This window comes from Rutidosis leptorrhynchoides, chromosome 9, assembly GCF_046630445.1.
Source record: "Rutidosis leptorrhynchoides isolate AG116_Rl617_1_P2 chromosome 9, CSIRO_AGI_Rlap_v1, whole genome shotgun sequence".
NCBI lineage: Eukaryota > Viridiplantae > Streptophyta > Magnoliopsida > Asterales > Asteraceae > Rutidosis > Rutidosis leptorrhynchoides.
The window spans coordinates 363,243,892-363,258,381 of record NC_092341.1 but is presented as its reverse complement, the minus strand read 5'-3'; positions in this window follow the sequence as shown (position 1 = coordinate 363,258,381).

The window sequence follows — 14,490 nt, the reverse complement described above, 5'->3', positions numbered from 1 at the left end:
GCTTGGTGAATTACGCCTTGTGCGTACGAAAATTCGTTGATTTATAAGGAGAAAACCAAGCAATGGCAAGATAGAAGGTTAAAGGGTCCGAACGAGTTTAATGAGAGCGATTGAGTGCTTTTGTTTAACTCTAGATTGAAGCTTTTACCGGGAAAACTTAAGTCCTGGTGGACGGGACCATTTGAGGTTGTCAAGGTGTACCCATACGTTACGATTGAGTTGAAAAATGCGAGTGGTACTACCTTTAAAGTTAACGGACATCGAGTTAAGAAATATTTCGATGGTCCATTTGAGATTGATGACGGGGTTCACGTTGAACCCGATCCTGTGATCACCCGGAAATTTCTGACCAAATTTAAACTTAATCTTTAACGTTTCCGACACGATAAGCAAAGTCTATGAAGTTGAATCTCAAAATTTTGAACTATTCAATTACCCTTCGATTGTTCTCAACGATTCGCGAACAATTATATGTAAATAGATACATATATTATAACTTGAAAACGTAACAAAGTGTTAAGTAAATGATACTGTACATTAAACTTATTGGTTTGATTATCTGATTGATATATTCAACTACGGAGTTAAAAGATTATGCCAAACGATTGAATTAAAAGATATTTATTGAGTCCCTTAAGGATTATGATATTATTACGGGTCTCTGTTGTGAGGTCCACGCTGATTTGAGAAATCATTCCTTTTAATGGTATTCGGAATAAATGGTAAAATGTTAGATAATGAAAGTTAGATAAAAGTTAATGGAGAACTAAACTGCATAATATTCAATTGATTGTGTTTCAAATGTGTGAAAACGTTTTTAGATATTATAGAATTAATTGTTAATATGTTTTTGTTTAAATAACGTAATTTGGACACATACAAAATAAGGAATATTAACTGTTAGAATTAAATCTATGAATAACTTGCGACGTATATTTAAAACGTGTTTTTAAATATTAACTTGGTTACAAAACGTTTTGATTTAAAACAATATTATTAAATATACTTTGTAAGATAACGAGCCATTGATTTATAGAAGTAAATGACCAAAATACTCAATTGTATAACTTATATCTCAAGTGGTATAGTTTTTGAATAATTTAAATCTATATTTTGACAAACGTACGAGCCACGAAAGGTAAAGTGCCAGTTTTCTTAGTGTACGAAAGAACGTTCGAAAAATCGGAACCGGGACATACGTCGAGTGACAACGTACGACTTATCGGAACAAAAATTACAAGTCAACTACGCACGTGAATTTAATATAATATATAATTAATTATTTAAATTAAATATATTATATATATTATATAAAAATATGTCGACAAGCTAAAAGTTAAACAAATGTGAGCTGGATCAGAGGGCCATGCGATCGCATGGCATTAATGCCCAAAAACCATGCGATCGCATGGTGGGCTGGGACAAGTCAGGTACTATAAAATGCGAAGCCTGGTGATCGAATTCAATATATATTTCATCAATCTATCTCTTGCTCCGTATTATATTTATATATTATTTTTATTATTATTATTATTATTATTATTATTATTATTATTATTATTATTATTATTATTATTATAATTATAATTATTAAGATTAATATTATTATTAATCTTATTATTATTATTAGTATTATTTTTAGTAATATTATTACATAAAATATTACGACGAGGTTATGAGCGTGTCACTTTCAAAATTGGGTTTCGAGCAAGCTAGAGCTAAGGAAATTATGGGTTATTGCCAAGGAGGTTATGGGTAATGTTCGGGGGTATATTTGTGAATCAAACCTAGTGTTTATCATCTCCGTTACGTCTACGTACTTTCCTGTAATATTGAATCACAATATTGATACGTGAGTATTCATATCTTATCTTTTATATATTAATTATGTATCCATGTCTAATGCTCGAGTATATATATTTATGCATGCTTGTATGCTAAATTTCATCGTTAAATAGTTTATAATGAATCGCGAATTAAATACATATATTACTGTAAAAAGGTATATGATATGCATGTTTTTGGAAAGCTGGCGAAAAATCAATAACTTTTCATTTAGATATCGAATAGTTTTGATGAACAGATTAAAAGATATGATCAACTGAATTATGATTGACGTTAATTGAAATTGCTTTTGAATCTGCAATTAAGATTTAAACAACCTGTTTATGAGATTGATAAAATGGATTTTTAAATATTACCAGCCGAGTAAATGAATTCTTATATAAGGCACGTCTCGTTTTGTTGAACAATTGTCAAAACTGATTATTTTATCATATTTTAAAGGCTTATAAAAACTATAGTTTAATTTTACAAGAATTGGGAAACTATGAGAAATTTTAAAATGATTCGATTACCATGATCATTCAACTATTGTATTGAGTCAGATTGACTTTTTGAAATAACTTTTGATAACTTTTGTATGTCGATCTCGAGCATTAGGATTGTGATACACTATGACCTGACCTAGCTTGATAGACATTTATTGACCAACATATGTTCTCTAGGATGAGATCTACGATTATTTGATATTCTGAGTTTCGGTCACATTACGATGAACAACTTAATGTGCTGCTAAGGTGAGTTTCATTTGCTCCCTTTTTAATTGCTTTTGCAATCTATATATTTGGGCTGAGAATACATGCACTTTATTTTAAACGCAATGGATACAAGTACATACTAAATTCTACACCGAGTTGGAACCAAAAATCCCTTAGCTTTGGTAACTAGTAACTACCAGTTATAAGAACTGGTGGGCGCGAATAGTGGTATATGGATCCATAGGGCTTGACATCCCCGTCTGTTCCAGGTATAGAAACCCTAGCCTGAACTATAAAACAGACGTATGCTATTTGAGTTTAGTACACGTTGGATTGCGTGTATTGTACATGTTGGTTGCATGTATGTTAAAACAGGGGTACTTATTATAACGTTAAAGTTTAGTTATCAGGGTGCTCAATCTTGTAGAATATTTTGATAAACGTTTCTGGATGAAACAACTGAAATCTTGTGATCCACCTTTATAAACAGATTATGTGAAACACTAAAACTATGAACTCACCAACCTTTGTGTTGACACTTGTTAGCATGTTTATTTTCAGGTTACCTAGAAGTCTTCCGCTGTTTGCTTATATGTTAGACAAGCTATGTGCATGGAGTCTTACATGACATATTTTTCAAGGAAACGTTTCATTCACCAAATCATCACCATGTATCTTATTTTGACTGCATTGTCAACGGAAGTATTATTGTAAACTATTATATTACGGTGATTGTCTATATGTAGAAATCATCAGATGTCGAAAACCTTTGATTTAAATATTCATTTATGGTGTGTCTTTTCAAAAGAATGCAATGTTTACAAAACGTATCATATAGAGGTCAAATACCTCGCAATGAAATCGATGAATGACGTGTTCGTCCATATGGATTTGGAGCGATCGTCACAGTTGGTATTAGAGCGTTGGTCCTTGTGAACCAGGTCTTGCATTAGTGTGTCTAACTGATAGTTGTTAGGATGGATTCGTAAGTCTGGACTTCGACTGTGTCTGCATGTCAAAAGTTTTGCTTATCATTCTTAGTCTAGACACGTGTTACTGCATTGATTGCATGAATAGTGTATAGACAAAATTCATATCTTAGCATATCTGTTACTGTAAACTTTGCCTGACAGCTTTCGAAAGATTCCTCTGTAATTTGCGGATCCCTTGTACTATATATAGGTATTCTATGTAATTAGAATATCATCCGATATCCAAAAATCATTTCATATCGAAAATCCTTTATCTAACCATGTAAGATGAATTCCGCATCTAGTTCGAATTCCTCAGATTCCGACAGCTATTCCGATATGGAATTCCATTCGAGCTCTGTCATAACCCGTCCTTAACCATAAGAACGTGTTAGATAACGTATGATTTCATTGCGAGGTATTGACCTCTATATGCGATATTTTTTAAAAAGGAAAACTGCATATATTATACATTACAAACCAAACCATTATTTTTGTTACAAGCTTTAGACAATAAAAAGATGATTATCGTTTAACGATAATCTTCGACTTACAAACTTTACAAATGATAATAACAACACGATTTCTAGCATATTTTACAACACACGTCCTCGGATATGCAGTTTTATTTTTGACACAAATATGAGTACGCATGATCCTGCTTAGATTCAACATAATGCAGCGGAAGCTTTAATTATCACCTGAGAATAAACATGTTTAAAAACGTCAACATAAAGTTGGTGAGATATAGGTTTAGTGCGCAGCAATATATATATATAGACCACAAGATTTCGTATATAAACATTTCAATAAAAATATTCTAAGTGGTTGAGCACTTGGTAACCATACTTAACATTTTCACGTCGCATATTCCCTTTAATATGAAATCTTACTACACCGTACCAAGTGTAGTCACAAAACGAAGTACTGTGCAACCGTTGAATACTGGTCGTCCAGTCCGGTTGGGGTTGTCAGGCCCGATAGATCTATCAACAGGATTCGCGTTTACAATACCGCTGTAAATATTAGTTACCAAGCTACAGGGAAGTATGCCAGTGGTACAACTCAACGTAGAATATATTTTTCAGTTACTTGTGTCCATAATGTAAAACATAAAATACATGTATTCTCATCCCGAAATATTTAGAGTTTAAAAGTGGGACTATATACTCACTCTTGTCTTGATGATATATATATTTTGACTCGGTCTTCCGGTTGATATCACGAACCTATCCATATAATATATCAATATGTTTTCATTTTTAAACAAACGTTATAAATATATACTTGTTATACTTTTAATACTTTGAATAATTCTTTAGTCCGTAGTTAGCAGTCCGAGGTTAGCAATTCAATTTTAATGGTTCATTTTTAGATGTTTAATATACCCGCAATGAATAAATATAACCCCCAACGAAATAAATAAAACTCCCGTAAAACCCCATCATAAATGTATTGGTCGAGATTAATCTTGACCCATGGTACCGGTGTTGTCAAATGACGTGTTGCGTACATAAAGTACCGGTGTTGTCAAATGACGTGTTGCGTACAATCATGGGATCTTATGATTAATCTTCTCGTGTTGTTTACGGGTGATCCTGAACCATATAAAATTGAATTATAAGTACATATATATAAAATATCATGTTATCTTAGAAATATGTGATTTATATCATTTTTTTTTCCAATTGATCCCGTAGTTGAAATGATCTAGGATAACCAATTTTGTTTCGGTCATAGTTTCTTCGTTACAAATCCGTTTTCGTTGATTCAAATTGCCATCTTCTTGGATCGAGTTCTTCTTTAAGACTATGAACTGTAAATACCTTGGTTTGTATTCAAAATCATACGGCATAAGTGAAACATTAGTGAAACATATGAAGTTAAACATTTTTGTTACAACAAAATCATTTAATGACCATTTTTTCTAAAAATACTTATACTTTGAAAAACCAAGTTTTACCTTGTTAAATTAGCATATACATAAGTTATATTACAGGTCTTGAAGTATTTTAAAAGTTAAGTTAGAAGGATCTATTTAGTTTGCAAACAAGTTTGAAAGCATTCAAACTATGTTCTTGTTGTTAAACTTTTGTACCACAAAATAAGATAGCTATATATATATATGAATTGAATAAGGTTATGAACATAGATTCTACCTCAAGTTCCTTGGATGAAGTTGCTGTAAAAGAGAAGTAAGAAGCTAGAATCAAAAGGGTACTAGAGGTGAATGAAAGATTGGAAGTAAGTTGGTGTTCTTGGAGGGTTTTCTTGAAATGTTTTTGTATGGTTTTCTTATGGTGTTTTAGTATGGTTTTTGAAGCTAGATCTTTATGGAATTTTGCTGGGTTGTTATGGAGTTTAGAGAGTAAGAAAGAGTGTGTGTTTTTAGTTAAGAGATTGAAGTAAAAATGAATCAAAAATGATGATACATATATACTCCTAAAAATGTGATCTTTAAGGATAACATGACAAAATTCTAGTTTGTATTTTTGTAATTAGTCTTGCAATGATTCAAAAGTAATTACCTAGCTCTAAGGGCATGAATAATGGCTGGTTAGGTGGTGATTTTGATGTGTATTTACTATTAGTAAATACGTATAGGAGCTAGGTATGATACGAGTACAAATACTCTAAATATACGTATAGAAATTTTGTGAAAAATGGAATGAGGATTCAAATATAGCTATCTTTTGTGAATATACTTATATGGTTTTATGTATTTAAGTCTTTAAAAGTGATTAAATACATTACTTATACAATATATGTATAAACATTATATGTCTTAAGTATTTATGTCAAATAACGTTACGTATAGTTATCGTTTTGAAAACTTAAGTTAGTAGTTTCAAAATACACATATAACTTGTTGTTATTAATACAAAATGAGATATTAAAACATTTATTAATCATGTTAAATATGTATATATACATTTATATACACAAACGTATAATTATCATATATTGTATAGTTCGTGATATCATCGGTCAAACTAGACGGTCAAACGTTGTGTAAAACTCTTTTCGGAAATATAAATCTCGACAATTTGGATTGCTTATCATGTTGGCAAGGTTTAATTTATGTAAATATTAATCTTATAAGTATAGTATGATCGAAAAAGTGCGGGTCGTTACATTACCTCCCCGTTAAATAAATTTCGTCCCGAAATTTTAAAATTGTACCTATTTTGCGTCATCGAGAAACAAGTGTGGATACTTTTGCTTCATCTGATCCTCTCGTTCCCAAGTAAACTCGGGACCTCTTCTAGCATTCCAACGAACCTTAACAATCGGTATATTGCTCTGTTTGAGCTGTTTAACTTCACGGTCCATGATTTCGATTGGTTCTTCGACGAATTGTAGTTTCTCGTCGACATGAATTTCTTCAAGAGGAATGGTGAGGTCTTCCTTTGCAAGACACTTCTTCAGGTTTGAGACGTGAAAGGTATTATGTACTCCAGCGAGTTGTTGCGGTAACTCGAGCCGATAAGCTACCGGTCCAATGCGTTCGATGATCTTAAACGGGCCTACGTACCTTGGGTTCAGTTTACCCCTTTTTCCAAAACGTATCACACCTTTCCAAGGTGACACCTTTAGCATAACCATGTCCCCAACCTGAAACTCTAATGGTTTCCTTCGGACATCGGCGTAGCTCTTTTGGCGACTACGGGATGTTTTCAATCTCTCCTTGATTTGTACTATCTTCTCGGTCGTTTCGTGTATGATCTCGGGACCAGTTAAATGTCGATCTCCTACTTCATTCCAACAGATAGGAGATCTACACTTCCTTCCGTACAATGCTTCAAATGGCGCAGCTCCAATGCTCGCATGATAACTATTATTATACGAGAATTCTGCTAACGGTAGATATTTATCCCATCCGTTTCCAAAATCGATCACACATGCCCTGAGCATGTCTTCGAGAGTCTGAATCGTTCTCTCACTCTGTCCATCGGTTTGTGAATGATATGCGGTACTCATATCCAACCGAGTTCCTAGTGCCTCCTGTAGTGATTGCCAGAATTTTGAGGTAAATCTACTATCACGATCGGATATAATGGAAATAGGTATTCCATGCCTTGAAACAACTTCCTTTATATACAATCGTAATAGTTTCTCCATTCTATCCGTTTCCTTTATAGGCAAGAAATGTGCAGACTTGGTGAGACGATCAACAATCACCCAAATGGTGTCGTATCCCCAGGCAGTCTTTGGTAACTTCGTGATGAAATCCATGGTAATACCGTCCCATTTCCATTCTGGAATTTCTGGTTGTTGAAGTAACCCTGACGGCTTCTGGTGTTCTGCTTTAACCTTGGAACAAGTTAAACACTCCCCAACATATGTTGCAACGTCTGTTTTTAAATTAGGCCACCAATAATGCGTCTTAAGATCTTGGTACATCTTTCCAACTCCAGGATGTATCGAATATCTTGTCTTATGTGCCTCGTTCAATATCAACTTCCTTAATCCACCCAACTTCGGTACCCAAATACGATTTGCAAAATATCGAATTCCATCTTCCCACATAACGAGTTGCTTCGCATACTTCTTCATTATTTCATTTCCTATATTTTCTTTAGTAAGTGCTTCTCGTTGAACTTCTTTGATTTGTGAGTTGAGATTCATGCGAATTTTTATGTTCATCGCTCGTACTCGAATTGGTTCTCGTTCCTTTCTGCTTAGTGCGTCAGCCACCACATTCGCTTTCCCGGGATGATAACGAATTTCACAATCATAGTCGTTTATTAACTCGACCCACCTACGTTGCCTCATGTTCAATTGTTTCTGATCAAAAATATGTTGAAGGCTTTTATGATCAGTAAACACAGTGAATTTAACCCCATACAAGTAGTGTCTCCACATCTTCAATGCAAACACGACTGCTCCCAATTCTAGATCATGCGTCGTATAATTCCGCTCGTGAATCTTTAATTGTCGGGATGCAAATGCAATTACTTTCTTTCGTTGCATAAGAACACAACCAAAACCTTGTCGCGAAGCGTCACAATATATTTCAAAATCATCGTTCCCTTCAGGTAACGATAAAATAGGCGCCGTAGTTAACTTCTTCTTCAATAATTGAAATGCGTTCTCCTGCTCCGAGGTCCATTCATATTTCTTCCCTTTTTGCGTTAATGCTGTCAACGGCTTAGCTATTCGAGAAAAATCTTGAATAAACCTTCTATAATAACCGGCTAAACCCAAAAATTGGCGTATCTGTGTTGGTGTCTTAGGAGTCTCCCATTTTTCAATAGCTTCAGTTTTTGCTGGATCAACCTGAATTCCTTCGCTATTAACAACGTGACCAAGAAATTGCACTTCTTTCAACCAGAAAGCACACTTAGAAAATTTAGCATAAAGTTGTTCTTTTCTCAACAACTCCAGTATCAACCTTAAATGCTCTTCATGCTCTTGCTCACTCTTGGAATAGATAAGAATATCATCAATGAAAACGATAACAAACTTATCCAAATACGGACTACAAACTCGATTCATGAGGTCCATGAATACAGCTGGCGCATTTGTCAACCCAAACGGCATGACCAAAAATTCGTAATGACCATAACGTGTCCGAAAAGCAGTTTTCGGAATGTCCTCTTCTTTGACGCGTAGTTGATGATAGCCCGATCTTAAGTCGATTTTCGAATAAACACATGATCCTTGCAATTGATCAAATAAGTCATCAATTCTCGGTAGTGGATACCGATTCTTGATAGTTAACTTATTTAATTCACGATAGTCTATACACATCCTAAAAGATCCATCTTTCTTCTTAACAAACAAAATTGGAGCTCCCCACGGTGAAGTACTCGGTCGTATGAATCCACGGTCCAGTAATTCTTTTAACTGACTTTGAAGTTCTTTTAACTCGGACGGTGCAAGTCTATATGGAGCACGAGCCACTGGTGCAGCTCCTGGTACTAAATCTATTTGAAATTCTACCGATCTAAATGGAGGTAATCCCGGCAATTCTTCCGGAAAAACTTCGGGAAAATCTCTTGCCACAGGCACGTCATTGATGCACTTCTCTTCCTTTTCGACTTTATTAACATGTGCTAAAATAGCGTAACATCCCTTTTCTAAACACTTTTTGGCTTTCAAACAGCTAATGAGTTTTAGCTTTGAATCACCCTTCTCTCCGTAAATCATCACCGGCATTTTATCCTTACCAGGAATACGAATTGCCTTCTTGGCACAAACAACTTCCGCTCCTACTTTGGACATCCAGTCCATGCCGACTATTACATCAAAACTTCCTAATTCTACGGGTATTAAGTCGATTTTAAACGTTTCTCCGGCTAGATTTATTTCACAATCACGACAAATTTTATCGGCTTTAATTAGCTTACCATTAGCTAACTCAATCAAGTACTTAGCATCTAGAGGTAATGATGAACAATTCAATTTAGTGTAAAAATTTATACACACGTAACTTCTATCGGCGCCAGTATCAAATAAAATAGATGCTGATAAGTTATTAATGGTAAACGTACCCGTAACAAGCTCCGGGTCTTCTCGTGCCTCTCTAGCATTAATAACAAACGCTCTTCCACGTGCAGGTCCGCCATTCTGATTCGGGCACTGGCTCTTATAATGACCTTGTTTTCCACACCCAAAACAAGTAATGTTAGCCAAAGCAGTTCTATTTGCGTTGGTGGCAGGAGTCTTGTTACCATTTGCATTTGTAACGAGAGCCTTACAATCTTCAGCAAGATGTCCCTGTCTATTGCATTTAGTGCACAACACACTACAGTAACCAAAATGATGTTTGTGACAACGGTTGCATAAAGGACTTTGTCCTTTGTAACCAAAGCCTGAACCGCTACCCGCACCTTTCGTGGTTTCTTGTTTCTTATAAGGTTGTTGTTGGTTACCTCGATCATAACCTCCATTCCACTTTTTCTTGTTCCCCAATACCTTCACCTCAGTATTGAATGCTTTCTTGTCCAAAATGACCTGATCCATTAGCTCGTTTGCCATGGTTATAGCTTCATGAATTGTCTTAGGTTTCGATGCTGTAACATTTGCCTTGACCTTTTTGGGCAAACCAGCTTTGTACATTTCAATCTTCCGTTCTTCGGTTGGAACCAATTCAGGACATAGCAAAACTAATTCCATGAATCGCTGGTTGTAGTTGGTGATTTCAGTACCAACCACCTTCAAACTTCGTAACTCATCTTCTAACTTAATAACCTCATTCCTTGGACAATACTCGGTGATTATCATTGCTTTGAATTCTTCCCATGGAGTATCATAAGCTACATCTCCTCCTACCGCCTTCACATAATTCTTCCACCATGTGAGTGCACTATCTTGTAAAGTGCACGATGCAAACTTGGTCATGTCTTTTTCATCACAACCGCTGATTTTGAACACCGTCTCCATCTTTTCTATCCATCGGGTTAAACCGATAGGTCCTTCTGTTCCACTGAATGATGATGGCTTGCAAGCTTGGAACGTCTTGTAGGAGCATCCTACACGAGGATTTGGATTAACTGCAGCAGCTCTTGCAGCCTCAACCCATAACATTCTGTCGTTCACTCGCTGGTTGATGAGTTCCTCGAGTTCTTGTTCCGTCATTCGATTCAATCGCGCCATTTCCTAATGAAAGAAAATAATTATTCACATGGATTATTATAGATGTAGTGTGTATTTATAGTACATTATAGCTTATTAATAATATGAACTAGGTATTATTATAAAAGCCTTTTCTTCTTATTAGCGTTTTATAATTATATCTTGGGTAGTACCTACCCGTTAATGTTCATACTTAATAGCTTAGTACAGAATCAATTACTACAATCTAAATAATACTTAACCATGGAAAATTATTGCATTTCATACTTCAATATTTTACATATGCTTATCTTACATCGAACATTAAGCAAACCACACTATTAATATTATACAAAACATTATTCGGTTCCATGGTTTGACACAGCAGCGCATCGTTTGATCTATTTTCTAGGACGTTTAGACACAAAGATTTGCTTAACGCTTATCCTAACTGTCTGCCTATATTTTGGCTGTGGGACTGAAGAACTGGATGCCGGGACAGAACGAATAGGAATAGCGGGGATAGGGGTGGTAGTGTTGAGTGGAATTGGTGCCACATCATTCTCATTAAACTCGGAATTTGGATTTTCTAATTCATTAGCCTTTCGTTTCTTTCCTAGTTCGAACTCGTCTTTTGTAATTTCCTGTATTTCTTCCTCGGGTTCACTTTCCTCCTCGGGTTCACTTTCCTCCTCGGGTTCACTTTCCTCCTCGGGTTCACTTTCCTCCTCGGGTTCACTTTCCGAGTTCTCTATAGTTGGTTCATCCGGAATTTGTGAGTCTTCCCCAAGGATATCATTTTCGTCATCGGACAGGTTAATGACTGGAACGCCATCTGAAGATTCTGATTCGGAGTCGTTGATTGTGATAACAATTTTTGAGCTCGACATCTATCACACAACAACTAACCCATTAGTACTTATATAATATTTACATATAAATTTTAACCAACAGTGATAAGCAATGGTTTTTTTTTTTTTTTAAATCAAACCCGGTCAAAGTCCAGACTTACTAATGTATCCTAACGGCTTCTCGGTTAGACACACTAATGCAGACCTGGTTCGCTAAGACCAACGCTCTGATACCACATGTCATAACCCGTCCTTAACCATAAGAACGTGTTAGATAACGTATGATTTCATTGCGAGGTATTGACCTCTATATGCGACATTTTTTAAAAAGGAAAACTGCATATATTATACATTACAAACCAAACCATTATTTTTGTTACAAGCTTTAGACAATAAAAAGATGATTATCGTTTAACGATAATCTTCGACTTACAAACTTTACAAATGATAATAACAACACGATTTCTAGCATATTTTACAACACACGTCCTCGGATATGCAGTTTTATTTTTGACACAAATATGAGTACGCATGATCCTGCTTAGATTCAACATAATGCAGCGGAAGCTTTAATTATCACCTGAGAATAAACATGTTTAAAAACGTCAACATAAAGTTGGTGAGATATAGGTTTAGTGCGCAGCAATATATATATATAGACCACAAGATTTCGTATATAAACATTTCAATAAAAATATTCTAAGTGGTTGAGCACTTGGTAACCATACTTAACATTTTCACGTCGCATATTCCCTTTAATATGAAATCTTACTACACCGTACCAAGTGTAGTCACAAAACGAAGTACTGTGCAACCGTTGAATACTGGTCGTCCAGTCCGGTTGGGGTTGTCAGGCCCGATAGATCTATCAACAGGATTCGCGTTTACAATACCGCTGTAAATATTAGTTACCAAGCTACAGGGAAGTATGCCAGTGGTACAACTCAACGTAGAATATATTTTTCAGTTACTTGTGTCCATAATGTAAAACATAAAATACATGTATTCTCATCCCGAAATATTTAGAGTTTAAAAGTGGGACTATATACTCACTCTTGTCTTGATGATATATATATTTTGACTCGGTCTTCCGGTTGATATCACGAACCTATCCATATAATATATCAATATGTTTTCATTTTTAAACAAACGTTATAAATATATACTTGTTATACTTTTAATACTTTGAATAATTCCTTAGTCCGTAGTTAGCAGTCCGAGGTTAGCAATTCAATTTTAATGGTTCATTTTTAGATGTTTAATATACCCGCAATGAATAAATATAACCCCCAACGAAATAAATAAAAATCCCGTAAAACCCCATCATAAATGTATTGGTCGAGATTAATCTTGACCCATGGTACCGGTGTTGTCAAATGACGTGTTGCGTACATAAAGTACCGGTGTTGTCAAATGACGTGTTGCGTACAATCATGGGATCTTATGATTAATCTTCTCGTGTTGTTTACGGGTGATCCTGAACCATATAAAATTGAATTATAAGTACATATATATAAAATATCATGTTATCTTAGAAATATGTGATTTATATCATTTTTTCCAATTGATCCCGTAGTTGAAATGATCTAGGATAACCAATTTTGTTTCGGTCATAGTTTCTTCGTTACAAATCCGTTTTCGTTGATTCAAATTGCCATCTTCTTGGATCGAGTTCTTCTTTAAGACTATGAACTGTAAATACCTTGGTTTGTATTCAAAATCATACGGCATAAGTGAAACATTAGTGAAACATATGAAGTTAAACATTTTTGTTACAACAAAATCATTTAATGACCATTTTTTCTAAAAATACTTATACTTTGAAAAACCAAGTTTTACCTTGTTAAATTAGCATATACATAAGTTATATTACAGGTCTTGAAGTATTTTAAAAGTTAAGTTAGAAGGATCTATTTAGTTTGCAAACAAGTTTGAAAGCATTCAAACTATGTTCTTGTTGTTAAACTTTTGTACCACAAAATAAGATAGCTATATATATATGAATTGAATAAGGTTATGAACATAGATTCTACCTCAAGTTCCTTGGATGAAGTTGCTGTAAAAGAGAAGTAAGAAGCTAGAATCAAAAGGGTACTAGAGGTGAATGAAAGATTGGAAGTAAGTTGGTGTTCTTGGAGGGTTTTCTTGAAATGTTTTTGTATGGTTTTCTTATGGTGTTTTAGTATGGTTTTTGAAGCTAGATCTTTATGGAATTTTGCTGGGTTGTTATGGAGTTTAGAGAGTAAGAAAGAGTGTGTGTTTTTAGTTAAGAGATTGAAGTAAAAATGAATCAAAAATGATGATACATATATACTCCTAAAAATGTGATCTTTAAGGATAACATGACAAAATTCTAGTTTGTATTTTTGTAATTAGTCTTGCAATGATTCAAAAGTAATTACCTAGCTCTAAGGGCATGAATAATGGCTGGTTAGGTGGTGATTTTGATGTGTATTTACTATTAGTAAATACGTATAGGAGCTAGGTATGATACGAGTACAAATACTCTAAATATACGTATAGAAATTTTGTGAAAAATGGAATGAGGATTCAAATATAGCTATCTTT